This window comes from Delphinapterus leucas, chromosome 10 (genome assembly GCF_059928025.1).
Source record: "Delphinapterus leucas isolate spDelLeu-1000000601 "Yukka" chromosome 10, BTC_Dleu_Yukka2, whole genome shotgun sequence".
Lineage (NCBI taxonomy): Eukaryota > Metazoa > Chordata > Mammalia > Artiodactyla > Monodontidae > Delphinapterus > Delphinapterus leucas.
In genome coordinates this window covers 38108629-38117966 of record NC_143138.1, presented here as the reverse complement: position 1 = coordinate 38117966, position 9338 = coordinate 38108629, and the positions used below count along the sequence as shown (strand labels likewise).

Here is a 9338-nt window from a genome sequence, read left to right as displayed (position 1 = left end):
AGCTTGCCCCATATCAAGGACCTATTGCAGAGCCTCTTTTGCTCTGGACTCCACTTAAACAAGTCAGAGAATATATGGGCTGGATCAGTATTTAGTATACTGCCTCCAAAATCCTTATTGGCCACCAGCGCTATGCCTCTTTTTAGTGGTAGGATGTCCACAGTATAATAACTTGTCCTTTACTATAGAGGGAGTGTCTCAGCATGCCCCAACTCATTTGACCATTTAAAACTTAACTAACGGGGCTTCCCTGGTGGTGCAGTGGTTAAGAAACTGTCTGCCAATGCAAGGGACACAGGTTCGAGCCCTGGCCCGGGAAGATCCCACATGCCGTGGAGCAACTAAGCCTGTGTGCCATAACTACTGAAGCCTGTGTGCCTAGAGTCCGCACTCCACAACAAGAGAAGCCACCGCAATGAGAAGCCTGTGCACCGCAACAGAGTAGCCCCTGCTCACCGCAACTAGAGAAAGCCCACGCACAGCAACGAAGACCCAACCCAGCCAAAACTAAAAACAAACAAATAAATTTATTAAAAAAAAAACTAACGTGATAGGTTTCTGAATTTTTGTGGGGAATGTGGTCATGACCCACTTTTTTTTTTGGTTGTGTTGGGCTTTGTCTTCGTTGCTGTCAGAGGCCGTGGAGACTATTCTAGTAAAGATACCATATCTGATATAATGGCTGCAATTAGGGCTGCCTCATGGATAATCATCAATCACCATGTTACATTTGGTTTCTGTAAGAGCAAGATGGGGGGGTAGATTGGGAAACACTCTGTGTCCTTTACGTTTTTGAAGGTAGGACTAACCTTTGTAATTCCACCAGGGATGTGGTATTGCTTCTGATTTACTATCTTGACCAGTGGGATAACTTAAGAGACTGCTACTCAGTCCTTTCCCTAATGGCTCTTATTCCACAGGTTAGGGAACCAATGTGAGGGTTCTGTTAGCTGCTAAGTACATACACACCAATTTGCATTCAGGGGCTAGGAAATAGCCACAGACTCATTGGACTCATCGGACTCCGAGAGGGAGCCGCGCTGCATGGCTGTGGGATATTAGTTCCCCGACCAGGAATTGAACCCGGGCCCTCGGCAGTGAGAGCACAGACCCCTAACTACTGGACTGCCAGGGAATTCCCCAGGATGTTTAATCGTGAATCAAGAGAGAGGCCTCAATAAACACTCTCTTTAGCCACCTTGTATTCCTCATCTCCCCCAGCCCCAGTCCCATATCCCTGAGATCTCTTCCATGTGTTTCCCTGTTCCTACCAATACGTACCAGCCACACCTGTAGCTTTTTGCTAAGTTGTTTCCTCCAGTAGCAGGGGCTGTACTTTCCTGCTTGGGCAATGCTGAGACCTGACCCAGTTATTGGTCTAAGAGAAGTGGCTGGCAAACCCCTACTCTGTGGACCGACTGACCATTTTGGTATAAAGTTTTACTTCAATGTAGACACGCCCATTTGCTTGTTGCCTGTGGCTGTTTTTGCACTTTAAGTAGTACAAGAGCAGAAATGAGTAGTTGTGACAGAGACCACTTGGCCCACAAACCTAAAATATTTACTCTCTTGTCCTTAAGGTGTTTTGCTGACTCTTGTCTAGAGGCAGAGAGGGGAGGTGGGGTGAATCGTCATGTGATGGGAGAGTGTTCTCCTCTAGAGAGGGAGGGGGCATTCTGCAGGCCTGGAGGGCTCAGGGGAAGCTGGGAGTATAAGGTTCATCCATACAAACATCTCCATTCCAGGACCAAGCACCCCGCTCTTTCTTTGCCAGCTGCGGCTGTGCATCCGGTCTCTCTTGTAGCTCCACCACCTTTATACTAGATCCTGGGGCTGATTATCAGCACAGACTGCTCTTGGGCCACAGGAGATGAGGGCCATTTAGAATGCTCTGATGGGGGTCTCCTGTCCCACACAGCCTGCCCTGAGTTGAGTCTGTGATTCTCCTTCTTCAAGACTTCTAGGGCAGTCAACAGAAGCCAGCCAACCCTGCAATCCTCATAATTACCATGGCCCCATATCTTTCTGTACCTCTCCCCGGTCCGCCTCCCACAGCTGGGTCTCTGTCACCATGAGGCTGCAGCCTACGTGGGGTTGGGGGTTGTCACCGCCCCACTCACTGCTGGCATCGGGCCTCCATTGTCATCTCACTGGTGAGGGATCCATTTTCAGAAGCCCACCTGCCATTTCTGCTACCAACTTAGACTTTTTTCCCTCAAAAGCAACCTGAGACAAGGACGTGTGTGTAGGTGGTTTACTTGGGAGGTGGTCCTGGAAGCACAAGTGGGAGAGTGGAGAGTGCGGGACAGGAAAGGAGAAAGCCACTGGAGGTGCTGGTGAGCAAGTTCTGCTGTGTCCACCTGGGAGGTCTGAGGAGACAGTGTGGAACGCGCCCTAGGATTGTCCCTGGGGGTACTTGCCTGGGTATCTCTCAGGTACTTAACCACTGACGCCAGCCATGGCTGACTGAGGGCAGCCTCCAGGAGCAAGTTCAGGTTGCTCCCTGGGTGGATCTAGTTCCTGTGATGCCAGAGAAAATGAGAAGGATGCAAGCATTTGAGGTGAGAAGCTATATCCCTGTCAGGAACTATTAACCACAACTTCCAGTGAACACAGACATGGGCCTGGGGATGCAGGTGGGGCATCAGCAGTGGCTGCTATAACTGCGCTTCAGCCAGCCTAGGGCCCAGGTGAGCAAGCTGGCAAAAATCACTGCAGCTTTACCCCCTCCCACCCAGCTTACAGAAACACGAGCACCCTGAGGGTTGGTCTTTGCCTCTTGTATTCACTGGTGTATCCCAACACCTAGAAAGTTCCCAGCATATCACAGGTGCTCAATAAATATTTTTTGAATGATTCACTGCGGCTTGAATTTCCATCTTGACCTGAGCATTTGTCTCCCAAACTCCACCCCAGCCCCAATCCTCAACCCTATCCGCCCCCCCGATCCCAGCTCTCACTTCACTGCCCCTCATCACTCAACAACCAGTCTGGCGTGTGAACAAGGCCACCTGCAAATTGCTAGGATGGAGAAGTTGGAGGTTCTCTCAGTCTCCTATTAACAAGCACAAAAGTAACAACAGCTGGGCTTCCCTGGTGACGCAGTTGGTTGAGAGTCCGCCTGCTGATGTAGGGGACGCGGGTTCGTGCCCCGGTCCGGGAAGATCCCACATGCCGCGGAGCGGCTGTGCTCGTGAGCCATGGCCGCTGAGCCTGCGCGTCTGGAGCCTGTTGCTCCGCAACGGGAGAGGCCACAACAGTGAGAGGCCCACGTACCACAAAAAAAAAAAAACAAACAAACCATCAAAAACAAAACAAAACAAAACAAAAAAAAACCCACAAGGTAACAACAGCTGACATTGATTATCATCTGTCTGACACGGCTCCAAATGCTTTATATGGGTTTATGTAGCGCTGAATCCTTACAACACACAACCAAGGTGGGCACTATTATGGCCTCTGTTTTACAGATAAGAAATTGAGGCAACAAACCTTTACGTCACTTGCCTGAGGTCACACCCCTATGAAGTGGTGGGGCACCAGGATATTCACGCTGATGACCCAGGTCATACTGCCTGCTCAGTAACCCAGAAAGGGGAAGTGCCTCGCCCAGGGCCACTGCTGCCATGACAGCTCTTCAGAGGAGGCTTTATTTTAGGGCACCTGTCTCCTTCTGTGTCCCTCCTCAGTCTTTGATGTAACTTAGGTTTTCTCAGTCTTAGGTAAAGCATGCTGTGTAAATGCAACTTTGAAACTGGTTCCCTGGCCTTGCTTTCCCCTGAGATCACCAGCCCGCCTAAGCTTGCTCTAAAGATAGTTTGGAGCCAGCAGCTGGAGGCAGGGGGACCCAGGTCTCCCAGTTTGAGCCCCAGTTCTCACCACTGCACCCCGGAACAGCGAGTATCTTGCTTCAAGGTTTACCAAATTGTGAAGTGAATTCAAACATCTTTAGGGAATTGAAGATTAGTGAGCGTGAAACTTTCCCATTCACAAAACGGTCTCACTGTCTTTGATCCTTGTTCATTCATTCGGTTTCCATAAAATTTAGTTTCTGAGCTCAGTCCAGTGACACTATTTTAAAATTAGTCCTACTGTTTCCAGAAAGGCCTGGATCTAACTTTATTCCTAGCACCAGGCTATGTCCTCCTGTCAGCTGGCTCATGGGCAGGTTTTTCCTCTGCCTGGTGTGGAGGGCGAGGCCAGCCTGAGCTCTCATCACCTACAGACTCAACTCTGTCACACTCAGGTTCCATCAGAGAGGGCTGTGACCTCCCCCAGCCATCTCTGTGCCCCTTTATTTCCATTGTTGGGAGGTGGGGGTGTGGGGGTTGGGGGAAAGTGAACTGGGGATTTCTTGAGATGCTGGGGACTTGGTCTTAAAAATCCAAACTCACTCTATTCTCAGAGAAGTGGAGAGAGTCCCTCGCTGGAGATAAAAAGATGCGGGATTTGTCGCAATTGCCCAAATGCAGAAGCAAACACTGCTGGCCCTCCTTCCAGAATATATCCAGAGTCCAGTTGCCTCTCATAGTCACCTCACGGCTGCCCTCCTGGTCCAAGCCATCACTTGTCTGGATGATTGTAACAGCCTTCTCACTGGTCTCCTGCTTCTTTCTGCCTTTGCCTAATACAGTCTATTCTCCACAGTGAAAGCAGCCACAAGGATCCTTTTCAAACTTCATGACACAGGATCATGTCATCCTCCAAATGCCTTCCATCTCACTTATAACAAAAACTCATGTCCTTACATGGCCTACAGGTCACACCGTCTGTCATCTCTGGCCTCATCTTACTCTACCCTCTACTACCTGCTCCAGCCATACTGGTCTCCTCACTGCTCCTCATGTACACAAAGCAAGCTCTTGCCTCAGGGCCTTTGCACTCACTGTTTCCTCTCCCTGAACATTCTTCTTCCAAAACTTTTTTTTTTCTTTTTGGCCACGAGGCTTGCGGGATCTTAATTCCCCTGACCAGGTATCGAACCTGGGCCCCCTGCAGTGGAAGCGTGGAGTCCTAACCACCAGACGGCCAGGGAATTCTCCCAAAACTTCTTCCTCACATACTCTATTCCAGCATCACCTCCTCAGACAAGGTTCCCCTGACCACCACTCCCCTATCTGAAATATACCATCCGCCATTCTATCCCTTCACTCTGCTTTACTTTTCTTCATAACACTTATTGCTACCAGACATTATATTACACATGGTGCTTTTCCTATTTTTTTCACTTTTTTTTTTTTTTTTTTGCGGTACGCGGGTCTCTCACTGCTGTGGTCTCTCCCATTGCGGAGCACAGGATCTGGACGCGCAGGCTCAGTGGCCACGGCTCACGGGCCCAACTGCTCCGCGGCATGTGGGATCCTCCCAGACCGGGGCACGAACCCGTGTCCCCTGCATTGGCAGGTGGACCCTCAACCACTGCGCCACCAGGGAAGCCCTTTTTTTCACTTTTGTATCCTCAGTGCTGGCTCATACTAGACACTCAATAAATATTTGTTGAATAAAAAAAAATCAGTGTTTTATTTAGCTCAGTAAAGCCACAGAAACTCTGAGTATCAATTTCTCAGTGGTAAGAAGGGGGTGAAAAGGATGGTTGGTTGTGAGAATATCTATTTATTTAGGAATTAAATTTATTAATTTTGAAATCTTTTTATTTTGAAATCGTTTCAGACATACAAAAAGGTTGCAAAAATAGTAAAATCATTTCCACAGGCCCTTCACCAACAGTTCCTAAATGTTAACATTTTAACGTCTCTCTTGAAGGAGAGAATGTACAAATGTACAAAAATTATTCTTAAAATAATGTACCAATTATTCTTAAATTTATTTTATTTTATTTTTTTATAGTTGTATTAAATTCATTTTTGAATGGGTAATGTCTAACGATGGTACAAAATAAACAGTGAAATATAAATCTCCCTCCTTGTCCATTCCGATACATGTCCCTCACTGCTACCAGTTTCTTGTCTATTCTGTCAAAAATATCCTATGCATTTACAAACATATATGATGGCATGTGCATTTATATAGCATAAATGTCATCCACAAACAAACACTTTTTTCTTCATGCAAAACTATACTCAACAATATCTCTTAGAGGGTGTGGAGAAAATGGAACCCTCTTGCACTGTTGGTGGGAATGTAAATTGGTACAGTCACTATGGAAAACAGTATGGAAGTTCCTTAAAAAACTAAAAATAGAACTACCATATGACCCAGCAATCCCACCACTGGGCATATACCCTGAGAAAACCATAATTCAAAAAGAAACATGCACCCCAATGTTCATTGCAGCACTATTTACAATAGCCAGGTCATGGAAGCAACCTAAATGCCCATCGACAGATGAATGGATAAAGAAGATGTGGTACATATACACAATGGAATAAAAAGCCATAAAAAGGAATGAAACTGGGTCATTTATAGAGACGTGGATGGATCTAGAGTCTGTCATACAGAGTGAAGTAAGTCAGAAAGAGAAAAACAAATATCGTATATTAAGGCATATATGTGAAACCTGGAAAATTGATACAGATGAACCTAACTGCAGGGCAAGAATGGAGACACAGACATAGAGAATGGACTTGTGGCCATGGTGGGGAGGGGGAAGGGGGTGAGATGAATTGGGAGATTGGGATTGACATATATATACACTACCATGTGTGAAATAGATAGCTAGTGGGAACATGCTGTATAGCACAGGGAGCTCAGCTCGGTGCTCTGTGGTGACCTAGATGGGTGGGATGGGGGTGGGGAGGGAGGTCCAAGAGGGAGGGGATATATGTATACATATAGATGTTTCACTTCTTTGTATAGAAGAAACTAACACAACATTGTAAAGCAACTATACCCCAATTAAAAAAACAACAACAATATCTTTTGAAGGTTATTCCATATCAGTCTACCCGGATCTTTCTCATTTTCCATCATGTGCATGTATCAGAACTTATTTAACTAGTTTCCTGTTGGAAATTTAGGTTGTTTCCAATCCTCTGCTACGACAGACAATGCTGTAATGAATATCCTTTTAAATCGTCATTTTGTACATCACCCGTAGGACAAATGACTAGAACTGAAATTGCTGAGTAAAAAGCTTTTTGCATTTTAAATGTTGATAGATATTATCACATTACTTTTCATGAAAGGTGTACTGGTTTATGTTGTTACAAAAAATCTGTGAAAATGTTTTTCTACATCCTTTACAACATGGTATGTTAATTTTTTGTTTGTTTGTTTTGTTTTGTTTTACCAACTGGATAACTTAAAATGCTATCTCATTGTAGTTTTATTTTTTATTTATTTTATTATGAGTGAAGGTAAACATTTTTTCATGTGTCTAAAAGCCATATTTTTTCCCATGTGTTGTCTATTCATATATGATAACAATTTCTCTAATGCATTATTGGTTTTACATTGATCTGCAAGAACTCATGATATAAAAAGGAAATTAGCTTTCTTTCTGTGCTATGTGCATATTTTTTCTTAGTTTGTTTGCCTTTTTATTTGTCAATGGTAATTTTTTTTGTTCTTGCCATTCATTTTTTTTCTTTAAAAATTTCTATCTGGTGGATTGCCTCAGTCTTTTCTTTTATGGCTTCTAATGCTTTTTGATATGACTGGAAAGGCCTTAAATGCTCCAAGATTATTTTTTAAATTATCCAATAATTTCTTTTGGCATTTGTTCAAACATACACAAAAGTAGAGAGAAGAATAGAAGGAGCCAGAGTTACCCTCATCAACTTCAACAGCGGTCAGAATAGGGCAGGGCCAGTCTCATTTCACCTACGTCCCACACATTCCCCCATCCCTTGACTATTTTGAAGCAAATTGCAAACAACATATAATTGTACGATTTTTTTTAATGCTGAAACTTTTGATCTGGAATTATTTTAGAGTTAGAGCTCCAACTTTGTTTTCTGCAGATACCTAGCCCATTCTTCCCACAGTTTACTGAAAAACCATTGTTTCTCCATTGATTTGTTTTTTTTTAAGTTTATTTTTTAAACATATTTATTTATTTGTTTTTTGTTTGTTTGTTTATATTTATGTTGGCTGCACTGGGTCTCAGCGGCAGTGTGCGGGATCTTTGTTGTGGCATGCGAGATCTTTAGTTGTGGCACACGAACTCTTAGTTGCGGCATGCATGCAGGATCTAGTTCCCCAATCAGGGATTGAACCCGGGCCCCCAGCATTGGGAGCACGGAGTCTCACCCACTGGACCACCAGGGAAGTCCCTCTCCACTGATTTGAAGTCCCTCTCCACTGATTTGAAATGCCATCATTATCATACAATAAATTCCTATATATAGTGAGTCTGTTCCTTTCTATTCTTATTTATTTATTTATTTATTTATTTATTTATTTATGGCTGTGTTGGGTCTTCATTGCTGCTCGCGGGCTTTCCCTAGTTGCAGTGAGTGGGGGCTACTCTTTGTTGTGGTGTGCGGGCTTCGCATTGTGGTGGCGTCTCTTGTTGTGGAGCACAAGCTCTAGGCTCACGGGCTTCAGTAGTTGTGGCATGTGGGCTCAGTAGTTGTGGCTCACGGGCTCTAGAGCACAGACTCAGTAGTTGTGGTGCATGGGCTTAGTTGCTCCGTGGCATATAGGATCTTCCCGGACCAGGGCTTGAACCCGTGTCCCCTGAATTGGCAGGTGGATTTTTAACCACTGCGCCACCAGGGAAGTCCCCCTTTCTATTCTTTATTTTGTCCCATCAGTCCATCCATTTATATTTATGCTCCAGTACCATGCAGTTCTGACGGATGTAGCTCTACAATATATTTTGGTGTTAGGTTAGACATTCCCTAAAAGATGCTTTGGGTGTGGGCCTCCCCTGGATTTTGAAGACGTGGTCTGAGAATGAGGATCTGAGGTAAGCCATGGTGTATACACTCAGCTTTAGCCATAACTGTGCCCTTCAACACTTTGGCTGGGATAAGGTGAGGCATCACTCTGGCAACTAGAGACTTGGGTCCAAGTTCTGTCTTTGCCACTGAGAACTGGATGACCTTACCCTGAAGAGCTTCTGTGGCCTCCCCACCAGCTCCAGCTTTCTTCAGTTCTAAGATTGTAGGGCTAGGGCTCCTTGGGAGTACCAGGCAAGATGGTGAAAGTGTAACCAGTGGTCACTTTGACAGGAAGTCCCATAGATTAACACAGGAGGTTGGCTCCCCGGGGAACGGAAAGAGTGATTAAGCAAGACACAAGACTGTTAACAGTTCTAGAGCTCGTGGGCTCCTGGGGGCAGTGGTTGCCTCATTACCGGGTCCAGGAGGCACGGAGCTGCATGCACGATTGGGAGCCTCTGAGAGGTGGGAGCTACCCTGGAGTTGCAATGC

At 45.4% G+C, this 9338-nt stretch overlaps 1 protein-coding gene across 1 annotated transcript in view; it reads left to right on the top strand.

The window, feature by feature from the left end:
- Nucleotides 1–9187: 9187 nt before the first annotated feature.
- Nucleotides 9188–9338, top strand: part of RAB44 (RAB44, member RAS oncogene family) — a 33061-nt gene continuing 32910 nt past the window's right edge. Inside the window, exon 1 of the mRNA XM_022581761.2 lies at nucleotides 9188–9311. The gene's annotated coding sequence lies outside the window, so the exon portion shown is untranslated. The remainder of the gene's footprint in view (nucleotides 9312–9338) is intronic.